Genomic DNA, 16,335 nt, shown 5'->3' with positions numbered 1-16,335 from the left:
GGCTTTACGGAGCAAAAGGCACAGGCGTGTAACCTTCCTGCAGGGTCAGACGAAGGTGGCAAGGTACCTGACCCCTCTTTATAGCAGGCTGTTTGCCTACTGACTCCAAATGCAAATGTCTCCTTCTCACCCAAGAAAACAGTCACCAAGCCCTACTTGTACTTAGTACACAACAGCTTAATCAAAGTGAGGCTTAATTGCTCTCCTCCCCCTTGGTTTCAGGCTTACATCACTAAAGCCTTTAGATAAACAGTCACCTTCACAGCTGTACTTCCTGAGCCAATGACTGCATACTCTGGGGAAGGACCAAGGTTACAGCCGGAGACAGGTGCCATCACTGTGATGCATCGGCGCACCACTTCCATGCACTGGAGTGTGCACAACATCTTAATAACAATGTGGCCAAAGTAAATAAAATTCATGCATGAAATGCCCATGAGGTTTTATTTTTAATGATTATTTTCTTGGCAATGATCTAAACAATGTGTGGTATAACCTTCCTCTCCTTAATCCCAAACCTGGCAGGGTTAATTTTCATTTTCTCTTCTCCAAAACCTACTGTTTATCATGATATGAGACAGTTCACCTTTAATTACAGTTTCTAGAAAATCTCTCCCACTTGGACATCCCTTTAGATATTATAAACCTGTAGCTTTGATGTTATAAACCCTCATGTTGACAAAAAAAAAAAAGTAAGAGTTCACTTTGGTTATCAACTATTTCTATGGACATTTCTAGTTTTTAATTTCATGTGATGCTTTAGATTAAGATAAAAGGACTTATTTTTCTACTTTCTAATATCAAGGCATAAGTGGAATCAATCCTAGCTTCATTCAGAGAAAAACACTGTACTACTAATTTCAGCCCACACTTTCACAAAAATGGTACAAGATTTGGATAAATTTTTACTGGGATAGCAGTTCAAAAGCATATTCACTGCTTTCTTTGGCAGCACCTATACTAAATTGGAACCACAAGGAGAAGATTAGCATAAGCCTGATAAAAGGATGACATGCAAAGTTGTGTAATACCTGTGTTTTCATAAGGTTGTTGAAAGCAAAATAATAACATATATGATAAGGGTTTGATATATTTAGATTAAATGATATGGCAATTGAAGCAGAAAGGACAATAGTTGTAAGGTTTATACACTTCCTTGAAGTGATCAATATTCACTTTAAGTGCATTGAAAAAAGTTGATGTACATTGTAACTCTTAAAGAAATAACTAATAAGTTATACAAAAAGCTACAGTAAAAAAGAAAAGAAGCCAGTAGATAAGTTTAAACAACTTGTTCAAATAATCCAAAAGGTAGAAAATGGAGGAAAAAGAGAACAAATAGAAAACTAACAATAAAATGCTAAGCCTAAATTTAACCTTTTCAATACTTGTGAAAATTTAAGTGATTTAAACACATCAATTAAAAGATGAGATTTAAAAAAAAAAGACTCAAAACCCGGGGCTGGCACCATGGCGCAGTGGGTTAATCCTCCGCCTGTGGTGCAGGCATCCCATATGGCCGCTGGTTCTAGTCCCTGGTGCTCCTCTTCCAATCCAGCTCCCTGCTATGACCTGGGAAAGCAGTAGAAGATGGCCCAAGTGTTTGGACCCCTGCACCTGCATGAGAGACCAGGAAGAAACACCTGGCTCCTGGCTTCGGATCAGCACAGCTCCGGCCATTGTGGCCACTTGGAGAGTGAACCAATGAAAGGAAGACCTTTCTCTCTGTCTCTCCCTCTCGCTGTAACTCTACCTCTCAAATAAATAATTAAAATCTTTAAAAAAAAAAAAAAGACTCAAGACCCAATAATACGCTGTTACAGAACTCACTTAAAACACAGTAATGTCAAAAAATCAAAAGTTAAAAGGTGGGAGGGCTAGCCCTGCCATGCAGTCACAAGTGAAAAAAACGACAGTGATTGTTAACATAGGACAAAACAGACTTCAGGACAAGAAAAGGAGCAGGGATAAAGAAGGGTATTATATAATAAGAGTCAATACCCTGAGAAGATATAGCAGACTTTAATGCACATATAATTAATGACACAGCCCCAGTAAATGAAACAAAAGTTGAAGGGACCAAAAGGAGAAAGAAAAATAGACAATTATAGATAGAGACTTCATTCTCTCAGTAATTGAGAGCTCGAGTAGGCAACAAAACAATGAGAAGAAAATGGAACAATACTTCTCCAACTTGATTTAATTAAAATTTATGGAATATCCCATCCAGACAACAATGTAATATCCAATATTTTTAAGTGTATATGGAGTCTTCACCAAAACAGACCATATTCTAGGTCACAGAACAAATCTTATTAAATTTAAAAGAACAAAATCATACAAAGTATGATTCCCTGACATGATGGAATCAATTAGCTCAATAACCAAAGATATCCAGAAAACTAAATATGTGGGACTTACACAACACCCTGTAAGACACTGACTGATCAACAAGGAAGTCTCAGGGACAGTGGAAAAATTTTGAACTGAATGTAATTAAACACAAGCCGATCAAAATGTACGTGATACAGTTAAAGCAGGGCCTGCAGGTAAGTTTATACATGAAGCACTTACTTTAGAAAAGAAAACTCTCTAACTCTGACTTTCAAATAAATAAAACTAATCTTACAACAAAACAAAAATATAAAGGGCTGGCGTTGTGGCACAATAGGTTAAGCTGCTGCCCGTGACACAAGCATCCCATATGAGTCCTGGTTGCTTACTTTCTGCTAACGTGCCTAGGAAAGCAGCAGAGGAATGCTAGAGTGGTCAAGCCTCTGCCACCCAGATGGAGTTCCAGGCTCCTGGCTTCGGCCTGGTCCAGCCCCAGCTGTTGCGGCCATTTGGAGAGTGAACCAGTTGATGGAAGATCTCTCTCTCTCTCTCTCTCTCCCACCCACTTCTGTCTCTTCCCCTCTCTCTCTGTAACTCTGTCTTTCAAATAAGTAAAAATAAATCTTTAGGCCAGCACAGCGGCTCACGAGGCTAATCCTCTGCCTATGGCGCCAGCACCCCGGGGTTCTAGTCCCGGTCGGGGCTCCGGATTCTGTCCCGGTTGCCCCTCTTCTAGGCCAGCTCTCTGCTGTGGCCTGGGAAGGCAGTGGAGGATGTCCCAACTGCTTGGGCCCTGCACCCGCATGGGAGACGAGGAGGAAGCACCTGGCTTCTGGCTTCGGATCAGCGCAGCACGCCTGCCGTAGCGGCCATTTGGGGGGTGAACCAATGGAAAAAAGAAGACCTTTCTCTCTGTCTCTCTCTCTCTCACTGTCTAACTCTGCCTGTCAAAAAATAAAAATAAAAATAAAGATTTATCTAAAAAATAAATCTTTAAAAAAAGAAAAGAATAAATATCTCAAATCAATAGTCCAAGCTTTCATCTTATTTTTTTTTTAAAGACTTATTTATTGATTTGAAAGGCAGAGTTACAGAGAGGCAGAGGCAGAGAGAGAGGTCTTCTATCTTCTGTTCATTCCCCAAATGGCCACAATGGCTGTAGCTGTACTGATCCGAAGCCAGGAGCTTCTGCTGGGTCTCCCACGCTGGTACAGGGGCCCAAACACTTGGCCATCTTCTACTGCTTTCCTAGGTCATAGCAGAGAGCTGGATCAGCAGTGGAGCAGCCAGGACTCAAACCCACTTTAACACACTGCGCTACAGCACTGGCCCCAACTTTCATCTTAAGAAACTAGAAAAAAACCACAAAGCAACAAAAGGAATAAAATGATAATGAAAAAATAGAAATTAATGGAACTTAAAAAAGAGAAAACAGAGAAAAAAAGACAATGAAACCAGAACTGGTTTTTGTAAAAGGTCACTAAAATTGAAAAACTCAAATTTACAGAGAGAGAGAGAGAGAGAGATAAGTGTTACCAATATGTAAGGTTTGACAGATGAGATATCTCCACAAACTCCACAGGTACAAAAGACAATAAGAGAATACCACAAACAACTCTGTACATACATGAGACTACTTAGATGAAGTGGACTAAATCTTGAAAGGCAGAAATTAACAAAAATCACTCAAGAAGCAGCAGATACTCTGAATAGTCCTATATTTATTAAAGACACTAAACTCATAGTTGAAAAGCTCGTAATGAACTCCATCACACAAATAAGAAAGAATAACATTAACTCTGTACAATCTCTTCCAAAAATTGAGAAGAGGAAGAAATGGAGGTTTTGTCACCAGGATTTGTAAGGAATTTTCACAACCTAAAAATAAGAAGAGAAATAATCCAAATAAAACAACAGATGAAAGATCTGGACAGATTCCTTACCAACATGGTAAACCTATGGCAAATTCTTGCAAGCATATGGAAAGTACGCTCAACGTTACTTAGTAGACAAATGTAGATTAAAAGAGAGTTAGCACAACATGCCTAGAGGATGGCTAAAATATGCACTCATGAGAGTCCCATATGCTAGCAAGAATGCAGAGCAACTGGAGCTGTCATATAGAGTTGGTAGAAACAGAAAATTGTACAGTCATTCTGGACAACGGGACAATTTCATAGAAAGTGAAACCTATACTTAGAAAATTGGCCTCTTACTATCTCCTGGGTATTACCCTAGAGAAATGAAACCATACTTCATGCAAAAACCTGTGCATGAATGTGTATAGCATCACTATTTATTATCACCCTAAACTGGAAACAGCTCATATGCTTCTCAAGAATAAATGAATAAACAAACTGCAGTGCTTCTGTACCACAGCTACTAATGGGTGCAAAACAGATAAATCTCAAATGCATGTTACTAAGTGAAAGAAGCCAGTGTTCTCCAAAAGTTACACCTTGTATGGTTTCCTTTTTGTGACATTCTGCAGAAGAAAAATCTATCAGGATAGAGAGACCAGTGGCTGCTAGGGTTTGCAATAGGAGTGTGTTTGACAATCAGTGGGCAGCAGAAAGGAAATTTTTCAGGTAATAGCACTGTTCTGTATCCACTTCGGGGTGATGGTTAAGTCCATCTCATATGTGTTAAAACATAAAGTATTACACAGAAATTACACAGTATTTATAAATTACAAAGTATTACACAGAAACTGTATATCCCCCAAAAGTAAATTTTCTGTGTGCAAATATAAAAAATGATCAAAATATTTAAATAATTTTTTAAAAAGGTAAAGCAACCAGTGTCTATTTCCACATTCTCTTTCCATACATCCTTTGTTTCAAATCTCTAACATCAAATCTCATCTTACCATGAATATCAGAAATGTGAAAATTAAAGAAAGAGTAAGAAAGGGAAGGAGGGTGGGAGTATGGGCTGGAAGGAAGGTAGGGTGGGAAGTATCACTATATTCCTAAATCTGTGTATATGAAATACATGAACCTTTATTTAATATAAATTAAAACAATGTAAATAGAAAAATAGAATAAATAAATTTATCTGTATATAAATAAAAAAGAAATTAAACTGTTATAAAATAAAATTATATTTTCTATTCATAGAAAAAAAAGAAGAAATGTAAAAATCACTATTTTCTGAGACCCAGTGCTCCTAGTTATAGGCAATCAATACAATAGAACAAATCTCAACTGATATAAAAACTAAAACAAGGAAAACATACATATTGAGACAGGGAGAGTATATATGCTGAAGGACTTGCACTGCAGTAATGGTACTCCTTGTGTGAAGATCTCAGATGCTCACCCAAGTACTGTCGGCACTTAAGCATAAGTGTATCATTAATCACCAGCCCCAATTCTATGTACCTTACACTATTGAGTTAGATCATTCACCCTGTCCAGGGTACCAGTGATTTCTATAAGAATTAAACTAGATTGTCCCACTCTTACATTCTCTACAGAGACAATTTCAGATAATCTCAAGGATTTGAGGTTTAAGCGGAGGGGACTGGTAGATTTTGATGAAAGCTGGGGAGGCACCAGTCACATTGCTTCTCTGGGGGAGGAGCAAGAGGGTATAAACAGAGGGAGGTGAGTCCTGGAGGGATTGCCCCAGGTCCCAAGTTGGGCTGTGAAGGACTGGGGTGCATTGCTAGTTCTGTCTATTCCTTTATAAGTTAGTGTGCCCAAGGGATGGACCCCCATTGCTAGTGATCTTTAAACCCACAACAGCCTCCTAGCCTGGAGGTGGGTGGGATGGAAGCCAACAGTCCTTGTCATTCATCCCACTGATTCACTTTTTGCTCACTCCTTCAGTGTTTTGAGGGTTTCCTCTACACCACAAATGCTGCTGTGCTTTCTCTAGAGTGCCCTGAGCACATGCAGTGTGCACATCACCTTCTGATGATGGGCAGTCCTAGCTCCCGCATGGTTCCTTCGTGGGTTGGGTCATGTCTTTGTCACAAGAGTGGAAGCTCCTGAGGACAGGAATCCAGTTTTGTGTTTCTTTGCATGACTCACAGATCATAACAGATCCTGGCTGCATATTTGTAAACAAATGGAGAATGTACCCAGTAGAGTATGACATGCTCAAGAAATAATTATTGACAGAACCAATCAATCAATGAATAACTGGCACTTCTCCATATAGACTTCTGCCCTTTTATCAGTGAAATATACATTACATCAGGTAGGTTTTTTTTTTTAACCAGGTTTCTAATTTTGCACTTAAACATAGGAAAAGTTTCTGTAATAATAATAATAATAATTAACATTCACTAACAATCAGCTGTGTACTGGGAGCCCTGAATCTGTTATTAGCTTACTTCATCTCCATAATTACCACATAAGACAGTTCTATTAATCCCATTTACCAGACAAGTACAAGGACTTAAAAAGTCTAAGTAATTGTTCAAGGATAATTTTAAACAACAGAGCTGGTATTCTAACCCAGATATCTCCATTGTTAGTCAGTAGTGTTAACGTGGAATAGGATGCAGTTTGGGGAGGTTGGGGTGGTACTAGAAATTTTAAAAATTGCTTATCAAATTGGTGGAATGAATGAATTCCGGATCTTGGAAAACAAATGAATGGTTTGGATATTCTAGAATCCTCCTTAAATTTAGAGATCCCCAGAGATAGACTGAAAGAAAATGCACAGGGATCAAGAGATGACATATAGGCTGGCGCCGCGGCTCACTAGGCTAATCCTCCGCCTTGCGGTGCTGGCACACCGGGTTCTAGTCCTGGTCGGGGTGCCGATTCTGTCCCGTTGCCCCTCTTCCAGGCCAGCTCCCTGCTGTGGCCAGGGAGTGCAGTGGAGGATGGCCCAAGTACTTGGGCCCTGCATCCCATGGGAGACCAGGATAAGTACCTGGCTCCTGCCATCGGATTAGCGCAGTGCGCCGGCCGTGGCGGCCATTGGAGGGTGAACCAACGGCAAAGGAAGACCTTTCTCTCTCTCTCCCACTGTCCACTCTGCCTGTCAAAAAAAGATAAAATAAAATAAAAAAAATAAAAAAGAGATGACATATAAGCATTTTTTAAAAAATACCAAGCCCTACGGCAAGGAAATCATGGGACCCAAAAGGCAAGAGAAAAGCAATCTGAGGTTATGTTCTGTTGCATCATCATGCATTTTTGGCAGGATTTACTTCCTGGTGATTGTCCTCACTTAATGGCCAAGGTTCTACCTTAGCTCTGGCAAGATCATATAAAAATACAACCATTACACAAATACATTTTCAAAAAATCTTGGAAGGTATCCAAAGTAAATGCATGCAATAGCATTTTTTAAGAAAGACCCTGAGTGTTGATCAGTGTTACTCTGATCTACACATTTTATTTTCCTTTGGCCAACAGGCCCATCATGCCAATTGACCAAAAAATTACTAACTCCAAAAACAGCATGGTGTTAAAGAAGGCAAAGGTTGTGGAAGAAGCAAGTGGAGGAACACTGGGAACATTGGGAATGGGAAGCTATCATTGATACTGCTGTAAGTAGAATGCAGAGTGTTTGAAGGAAATGGGCAAATGCCCACGACCAAACAGATTAAAGTGCTGAAAGAACAAGGCAACATTCATCACTATTGACAACTGGAATCCATTTGCCTATTAGTAAAGATCTTTACTGTCCATTCACAATCCATTACTTCCAATGGAGCTTCAGGAGTGGGCAGGTGACTTATGTTGTCCAATCAGAGTATGGCAAGCTTTAGTAACAGTGATTAATTCAAAATGAGCACATTGTTAACTTGGATTCACTGAGATTCAATTCTGGGATATTTTTCAGAAATGTGTTTAAGAAATCATTTTTCATTGTGTGGGTTTTAGGGAGAAACTAGGATATGAATCCAGAGCTGTTTGCACTGTTCTATCACCAGGAAGGCAGAGGTTGATTGAGAGGAAGCTGACAGAGGAAAACCAGGGCCTCCCGGTGGGAGAGAGCAGCCCAACTTCTGATGTTAGTCTGAGTGAACTGGATCTCATTGGTTCCTGACAGTTGATACTTCTAGAATCTCTAGTTCTAATGGTCAGTAAAATCTGTTTGTGGTTCAGACCATCTTTAGTTGGGTTTTCTGATGTTTCCAACTGGAGATGTATCTTCACACCAGTTAGAACCTGGATAGAATAAAGAAGTCTATTTGCAAGAGATGGTCTATATGATAGAAAAAAAAAAAAGACCTTGGGAAAGTGTAAGGTGGAGCTGAGTCAAAAGAATGGTAATACACTTTAGAAAGGCGGACACATCCTGAAATGATGAAAGTATTATTTTCAGAGATCCAGCTCTTCATAAAGACATCATGTAGTCTTGCAGGTTTTCACATTCAAAATGAAAGTAAAAATATGCTTGTAAATTGGCAAAATTCCAGAGAAAGGCTATCTGCTTAGATTTAAGGTAATCAAAGATAGCACAAGAAGAAAGTGTTAAAAGCCAAAAATCAATGTTTCTGTGAATCAATTTTATTCAACATGAAGAACATTTTACAGTATAATGAAAAGAGCCTAGACGGATGCCCAGAAGTTCTGAATTCAAGATTGTCTAGCCCTGCAGTTCAGTCATCCAACCTCCCTGAGTCTGTTTCTTTATCTGTAAAATAGAGTTAACTGTCATCCCTGAAGTTTGTAAAGTTCAAGTGAGATTGTTGCTTAATACCCAAAGTGCACCCAACACAGTGCCTGATCCATAAACAAGGAACAAAGAAGAAATTCCACACCCTTCCACACCCACATGCTATATAAACCAGGCTCTGTACAAAGCATTTCACAGGTAGCATCTCATTTAATCCCATTGCAACCCAGGTATGAGGTCATTACTACAGTTACTCTGTCTTCAAGATGAAGAAGCTGATGCACACAGATCAGTCAGTAAGCTGCAAAGCTCTAGGGCTGGGATTTGAATCCAGACCTGTTTAATAGCCACTTTTAATGACCTCAATATAGGAACACTAGTTAGTATTATTGTATTATCAAGGTGTTTACATGACAAAACAGTAGATAAGTAACAAAGGCCAAAATGAAAGTTGAAGGCTAGGTACTGGATTGCTTAAAAAAAAGAAAGTGCTTCAGATAGAGAATGGAATGCTAGGTGATCTTTACTTATATTTGACTTCTTACCTGCCAAGGCATGAGCTCTTTGACCTACATAAGGCATTATTTCCAGAAAGACCTAGAATATTATTGAGAAAATTACAATTGATCCAACCCGAATTCTTACTCTTTTTAAACTAATCTATCCTGGAGGTGGGGGCAGCAATGGAAAAGTCCCCTCCCCCTCCAGGATTCTAAGAACATGTCTGGGATTTAACATTTCTTTACATATATTTCCTTGTTGGATCACAGAGAAATAGAATAAAATATGAGCTATTACCTGGTCAAAGTGAGGCAGGCATAGAAGAACTTTGCTTCTGCAACACCATAACCCGTGGCTCTCTTTCATTTATATTCAGGGAGGTAGCTGGATTCTCTTTTGTCCTACAATTTACTCAGCTGTGCCATCCTTTATGATGTGTGGGGAAGATTGCTTCTTCTCCCACAAACTGGGTGGACAGAAAATCATAGAGTATTAGCTGGAATTGCTTCAATTTCCTTCTTCCAAGGAGAAGGCACAAAGTGCTTTGACTAACTCAATCCAGTGAAATTCAACAAACATCTCTGTGCTTGACACTGCTCAGAAGGGGCTGGTCTTGCAATCCATTGTGGGAGACAGAGCAAACACATTAGCAAGGAAATAGATATGTAACTATCAATTGTGATAAACTCCACTAATGGGATCTAGGATAAAGAGCCACAGTGGGAGGAGGGCGAAGGAAACTCCTTTTCACAGGAGGCTGTGGGGAAGGCCCCTCTGAACAGACGACGTTGAAGAACCATCCTGAAAGACAACCAGGGGCCAGGCATTTGCAAACTGGAGAGGAAAGCATGAGAGAAGGCCTGGGTGAGGGCTCTGAGGTAGACTACAGCATTTTATGGATGAGGAACTGGAGGCCTGGCACGAGTTCCCTCATCTGTATCTCTTTGAGCTCTACACTGGGAGCGAAGGGCCACACTTTCACCTTTTCCTCTCTATTCTCTGTGATTGCAATACATCCTCAGAGAGAATCTGACTAGGAATTTTCCAAAGGTGAGAAAGCTACACCATAAATCAATGATGATGGCTCCATTGGGTACACGTGGATTTGGCAGGAAGTCATTGAGAGGAAAGAACTTGTGTACTGGCTCCTCGCTCTTCATATTTTCTTCAATTACTCTTTTTTTTTTTTTTTTTTTTTTTTTTTTTTTTTTTTTTTTTTTTTGACAGGCAGAGTGGACAGTGAGAGAGAGAGACAGAGAGAAAGGTCTTCCTTTGCCGTTGGTTCACCCTCCAATGGCCGCCGCGGCCAGCGCGATGCGGCCGGCGCACCGCGCTGATCCGATGGCAGGAGCCAGGAGCCAGGTGCTTTTCCTGGTCTCCCATGGGGTGCAGGGCCCAAGCACCTGGGCCATCCTCCACTGCACTCCCGGGCCACAGCAGAGGGCTGGCCTGGAAGAGGGGCAACCGGGACAGAATCCGGCGCCCCGACCGGGACTAGAACCCGGTGTGCCGGCGCCGCTAGGCGGAGGATTAGCCTAGTGAGCCGCGGCGCCGGCCTCTTCAATTACTCTTCATAGTTCTTGTGATGCACCCCTGTGCACAAAGATGAACATTTTTCCCAAGACACCTTTGCAATGACCCTTTTTCCATCTCCAGGTCCTTCATACTTAGTTTTGCTCAGTGGATGCATCTACACCAGACTAGAACTTGCGAGGAATGGGAGAGCCCACCCTTACAGGTTGATATTTATCTAAGTGATCTCATGTTTTTCAAAAACTGTCCTGCAATTAACTCAATTATGTTAAAAATCAATTTATATTTACCTTGTTCTTTTGCCATTTTGGAGACCCAACCATTGATATTTTTTCCTCTCTGTTATTCCCAGGATGAATAAAGCTGAATATAGATTTAGTCATTTCTCTCCCATTAACACAGCACATGGCAATTGCATCAGCAGACAGCAACTTAATGCTCTTAATGAGCCCTCCTGACATTCAGGCGCAAAGGGCCAAAATGCTGATCTAAGCTCAGTCTTACTCATAGGCACAGACTCCTTGTGGGAAGTCGTCAAATTAAAGGGCAGAGGGATGCAAAACAGCCACGCCAAAGTGGTCTGGTTGAATTCACCAGTCAACACCGACTCCTGCTCTGCTCTCCCCAGATGGTCCTATTGAGGCTGCACGCTTGGCCATGCGAGTGCTGACCCTACAGCTCCCCTTACTGCATCCCATGGCTGCAGCCACGGGAGCTGGAACGCTCACTAGTGGGTGCCATTTACCCTGAAGTGAAAAAGGAAAAGGGGTCCTTCTGAACAATAAACAGTACTGACCGTCGGCAAGCACCTGTCACAAGTGAAGATAAAATATCAGACAATAAAAAGGAGCTGCTTACAAGGTGTGCACAATGACTGCACCTCCCATTTGTCATTATGTAGAGATCAACTTCCATTCTCCTCCCTCCCCAGTAACCTACTGGAGATGTGTCTAAGGCATATACAGCCCACTCTACCCATCACTCCTCTATATTTCAATCCAGCTATTTTGGAGAAGTTTTGGATTCACAGAAAAAATCCAGCAGAAAGTACCCAGAGTTCTCAGTTGATCTCTGCCCCTACACATGCAAAGCCTCCCTCTTCATCATCCTATACCAGAGTGACACATTTTTTACAGTTGGTATACCCAAGGTGACACATCACAATTGCCCCAAGTCCACAGGTCACTGTTGGTACGGCACAACTCACAGTTTTGAACATATGTGTAATGACAGAGATCCACTGTTATACAAAGTATTTTTCCCATCCTAACCATTTTCTGAGCTCCATTCCTTCACTCCCTGACCCCTAGCCTGGGACAACCACTGATTTTTTTTTAACTGTCTTCATAATTGTGCCTTTTCCAAATGTCATACAGATGGAATCATCCAGTATGTGACCTTTGTAGAATGGCTTCCTTTGCTTGGTAATATGCATTTGAAGTCCCTTCACTTGTCATATCCCTAGCAGTGAGCATAGTGCCACACACAGTGTAGTTTCTTGATGAGCACTTGTGGCATAAATGCAAAGGGATGAGTGTCATGCATGCCACATTTCATCTGATAGCTGCATGTTGAGACCTTTTAAATGCATGCTCTCTGCCAGACACCTTCAAATAATAATCATATTTGCATGAGATATCCAAAAATACTGCATTATCATAACAACAGTCCTGCTAGGTAGGAGAACAGATGGCTTTTCCTATTTTCACCATTTGAATGAAAATTAGGAAACTCTGATTCACAGAAATGAAACAACTTGTCCAAATCCCCTGTACTATAGAGTTGTAGAGCCAGAACCCACCACTGTAATTCTTTTAGGTACCCCTATTCTCCATCCTATATATTGTTTTCCCCAAACTGAATTCTGGGTCATTCTAACAAAGATTTTCCAAAAAACTAGTTGATGCTGCTACAGTAACAGATGAGGTTACCCATCTTATTGTTTGTTGGTGGCAGACCAGCTGTTCATCCATTAACTGTGCATCTGTAGCTGTGAACCCCAATTTTCCCTTCACTGTAAGAAAACTGCTATGGGGCTGTGGAAGTGCTCTCTGTTCAGGGGAGGAAACTTTAACAAGTGATCAGCAAGTAGTTCATTCTCTTTCTTTTTTTTAAAGATTTATTTATTTTTTTACTTGAGAATCAGAGTTACACAGAAAGAGGAGAGGCAGAGAGAGAGAGAGAGAGAGAGGTCTTCCATCTGGTGGTCCACTCCCCAACTGGCCACAAAGTCCAGAACTGCGCTGATCCCAAGCCAGGAGCCAGGAGCTTCTTCCAGGTCTCCCACGCGGGTGCAAGGGCCCAAGGACTTGGGCCATCTTCTACTAATTTTTCAGGCCATAGCAGAGAGCTGGATTGGAAGTGGAGGAGCCGGGACTAGAACCGGTGCCCACATGGGATGCCGGCACTTCAGGCCAGGGCGTTAACCCGCTGTGCCACAGCGCTGGCCCCTCCTTCTCTTTCAAAAGTAAAGAAAAAAAAAAAAAAGAATTGCACTGCTGGGCTTCCCCACTCCTGTTAGGGATCAAAAGGGCTCCAGAGGTTCAGGCCAAAATTTATTCCAGATCTGCCCATTATGATGGACCCTCAAAGGGACAGTGAATTTGTCTGGGAGTTGTGCTTGGTTATGAGAGAACTATGAGAGAGGCTCATGCAGACCTGTATCTTGATACCCATTATGAATGAATTCTCTTGCTCTCAATTTAAACTGTTGGTCTTTTTTTTTTTTTTTTTTTTTTTTTTTTTTTTTTTTTTTTTGACAGGCAGAGTGGACAGTGAGAGAGAGAGAGACAGAGAGAAAGGTCTTCCTTTGCCGTTGGTTCACTTTCCAATGGCCACCGCGGCCTGCGCGCTGCGGCCGGCGCACTGCGCTGATCCGATGGCAGGAGCCAGGAGCCAGGTGCTTTTCCTGGTCTCCCATGGGGTGCAGGGCTCAAGCACTTGGGCCATCCTCCACTGCACTCCCTGGCCACAGCAGAGAGCTGGCCTGGAAGAGGGGCAACCGGGACAGAATCCGGCACCCCAACCGGGACTAGAACCCGGTGTGCCGGCGCCGCTAGGCGGAGGATTAGCCTAGTGAGCCGCAGCGTCGGCTTAAACTCTTGGTCTTTATCACTGCTCTAAGAGACTTGCACATTTAACTGCCCATTGAAGATATCCCCTGGGTATCCCAATTTCCTCAAAGTCAAATTTTTTGAAACACTGCACTAACATTCTTCTTCCCCCAATCCTCTTCCCCAACATTTTCATTCCCAGTCAATGACATCATCATCTATCCAATGATAAAACCAAGTCCATAGTTTTTTCCACTCTCCATTAACCCCAATCCAACGAGCCACCAAGTCCCCTACTCTGAGAACTTTCTGTTCTTCATCTCCATTACTGCAGCTCCATCACCCTGTTCCTAAGCAGTCATTGAGTGTGCCCAACTTCTCTCTATCAGGCGCACACCTTGTCTCTCAAATCCATTTTGTGCCAGTATCCAGAGCATGCCTTCTACAATGCATGTCAGGGCACACCACACCCTTACTCAGAGCCCTTCCGTGACTGAGCCTGGAGATGGTCCCCAGCGTGATATGCTGGCTTGTGACCTGCTCCCAGTCTTCTCATACTCCCTGCTGGCCTCTGGCAGTGTAGATTCTGGGAATCCTAAAATGCCTGATTTCCTTTAGGTACATCCCACTGTTTTATGCCTCCAGACTTTTACTCATATTGCTTGAAACATTTTCCCTGTACTTCCTCACCAACTTAACTCCTTTCCTCCTTAAAGTTCCTGCTCCCATGGCATGCTGTGCAAATCTCCATGTTTGTTCTATTATACTGAAATTATTTGTTTCTGTATCGGTTATCATCAAGAGCTAAGATCCTCAGGAATAGCAGACATCACATCTTCTCTCCATGAATCACTTCTTGCTTTGTGATTCTCATTGTACACACCCAAGCCCCAAACAATTTCAAGCTTACAGAAAGCAGGGCTTCTCTTTCTTATATTTGTTTCCCTGTGCCAAGAGTGGAGCCAGGTGTATGTCTGTTACCATTGTATATGTTTACATACACTCATTTATTTAACAAATACTTAAAATCTTATTTTTTTCCCATCACTGTACTTTGTAGAGTATGTCACTCTAGTTCTTGAAGATCTCTCTAAGTACTATAAAGCATTTCTTTTTAATACTAACTTACTTCCTCTGATAGCTTGGTAAAAACAGAAAATGGGCCTGTCACCTCTCACCTTCTCAGTGGAATTGGCTCTCTTCGCCACGTGACTCTTTGTGTGCCAACAGGTGTGTCAGCAGGTGTCACAGTGAAAACGAGAGCACATGAGGTGTGAAAACACAAAAGTGAGCCTTGATTCCAGATAAAAGATATGGAGTTAGTGCACGGTAAAATGAAGACAGGGACTAATAGCTACATGAAAAGGCATGCTGTTAGCTAAGAAACCAAAGTTGCACCAGTGAGAATTTTCTCACTTACTAAATTGATAAAAAATTTTAAATACATGTAAACAATTGTTGGCAAGTTTACGAAGTGGGTAAGAAATGTATATTGACACAATGTTTTTAGTGGGCTTTTCATCTATGTAATTTGAAGACAAATTTGGGCCTTATGATAACCCAAAAAGTTCACTGATAGGAATATCTTAAATGAATAAAGAAAATATGTTCCAGGATGTTTATTGCATTATTGTTTGAAATAAGGAAAAACTAGACTCAAACTAAATGTTCACTAGTTGGAGATTAGCTGGGTATATTTCAGTGCATCTGTAGAGTGAAGAATATCGTGAAAGGGACACACAGGAAATGACATTGAGAGATGTCCAAGATAGATTGCTAAATGGAAAATGGCTCATGTTTATTTCATCTTTGTTGTATATATACATATATATGGATGTATATGTATATGTATGGTATGTCTACACACACACAAAAGGGTACTTCAAGAAGTTTGTGGAAAAATAGAATTAAAAGATAAGTTTGTTTTGGTATAAAAATTTTTATATTCATGCATATTTCTTCATAACACCTATTTTCCATGAACTTTTTTTAAAACAAAGATTATTTATTTATTTGAAAGGTAGAGTGACAGAGAGAAGGAAAGACAGAGAGAGAAAGAGATCTTTTATCTGCTCTTTCACCCTTCCAATGGCCACAATGGCCAGGACAGGGCAAGGGCTGAAGCCAGGAGACAGGAATTCTATCCAAGTCTCCTGTGTAGATAGAAGGAATTCCCTGCACCTATGTGGGAAGACCCAGAGAAAGCTCCTGGCTCCTGGTTTCAGATTGGCACAGCTCTGGCTGTTGTGGTCATCTGGGGAGTGAACCAATGGATGGAAGACCTCTCTCTGTCTCTGCCTCTCCTTCTCTCTCTGTGTAAATCTTT

General features: G+C 41.2%; 1 protein-coding gene and 1 non-coding gene across 2 annotated transcripts in view; one reads left to right on the top strand and one right to left on the bottom strand.

The window, feature by feature from the left end:
- Positions 1-16,335, bottom strand: part of CLIC5 (CLIC family member 5) — a 168,743-nt gene that overhangs the window by 109,446 nt on the left and 42,962 nt on the right. The window lies entirely within an intron of this gene.
- LOC127493336 (U6 spliceosomal RNA) lies at positions 937-1,040 on the top strand. Its single transcript, XR_007923389.2, has one exon. It is a non-coding gene; the product is annotated as a U6 spliceosomal RNA (small nuclear RNA).

The sequence above is a fragment of the Oryctolagus cuniculus genome, chromosome 5 (assembly GCF_051225735.1).
Source record: "Oryctolagus cuniculus isolate XC-2025 breed Fujian yellow rabbit chromosome 5, ASM5122573v1, whole genome shotgun sequence".
Taxonomy (NCBI): Eukaryota; Metazoa; Chordata; class Mammalia; order Lagomorpha; family Leporidae; genus Oryctolagus; species Oryctolagus cuniculus.
The sequence above is the reverse complement of the archived record's forward strand: the minus strand, read 5'-3'. Positions and strand labels throughout refer to the sequence as shown.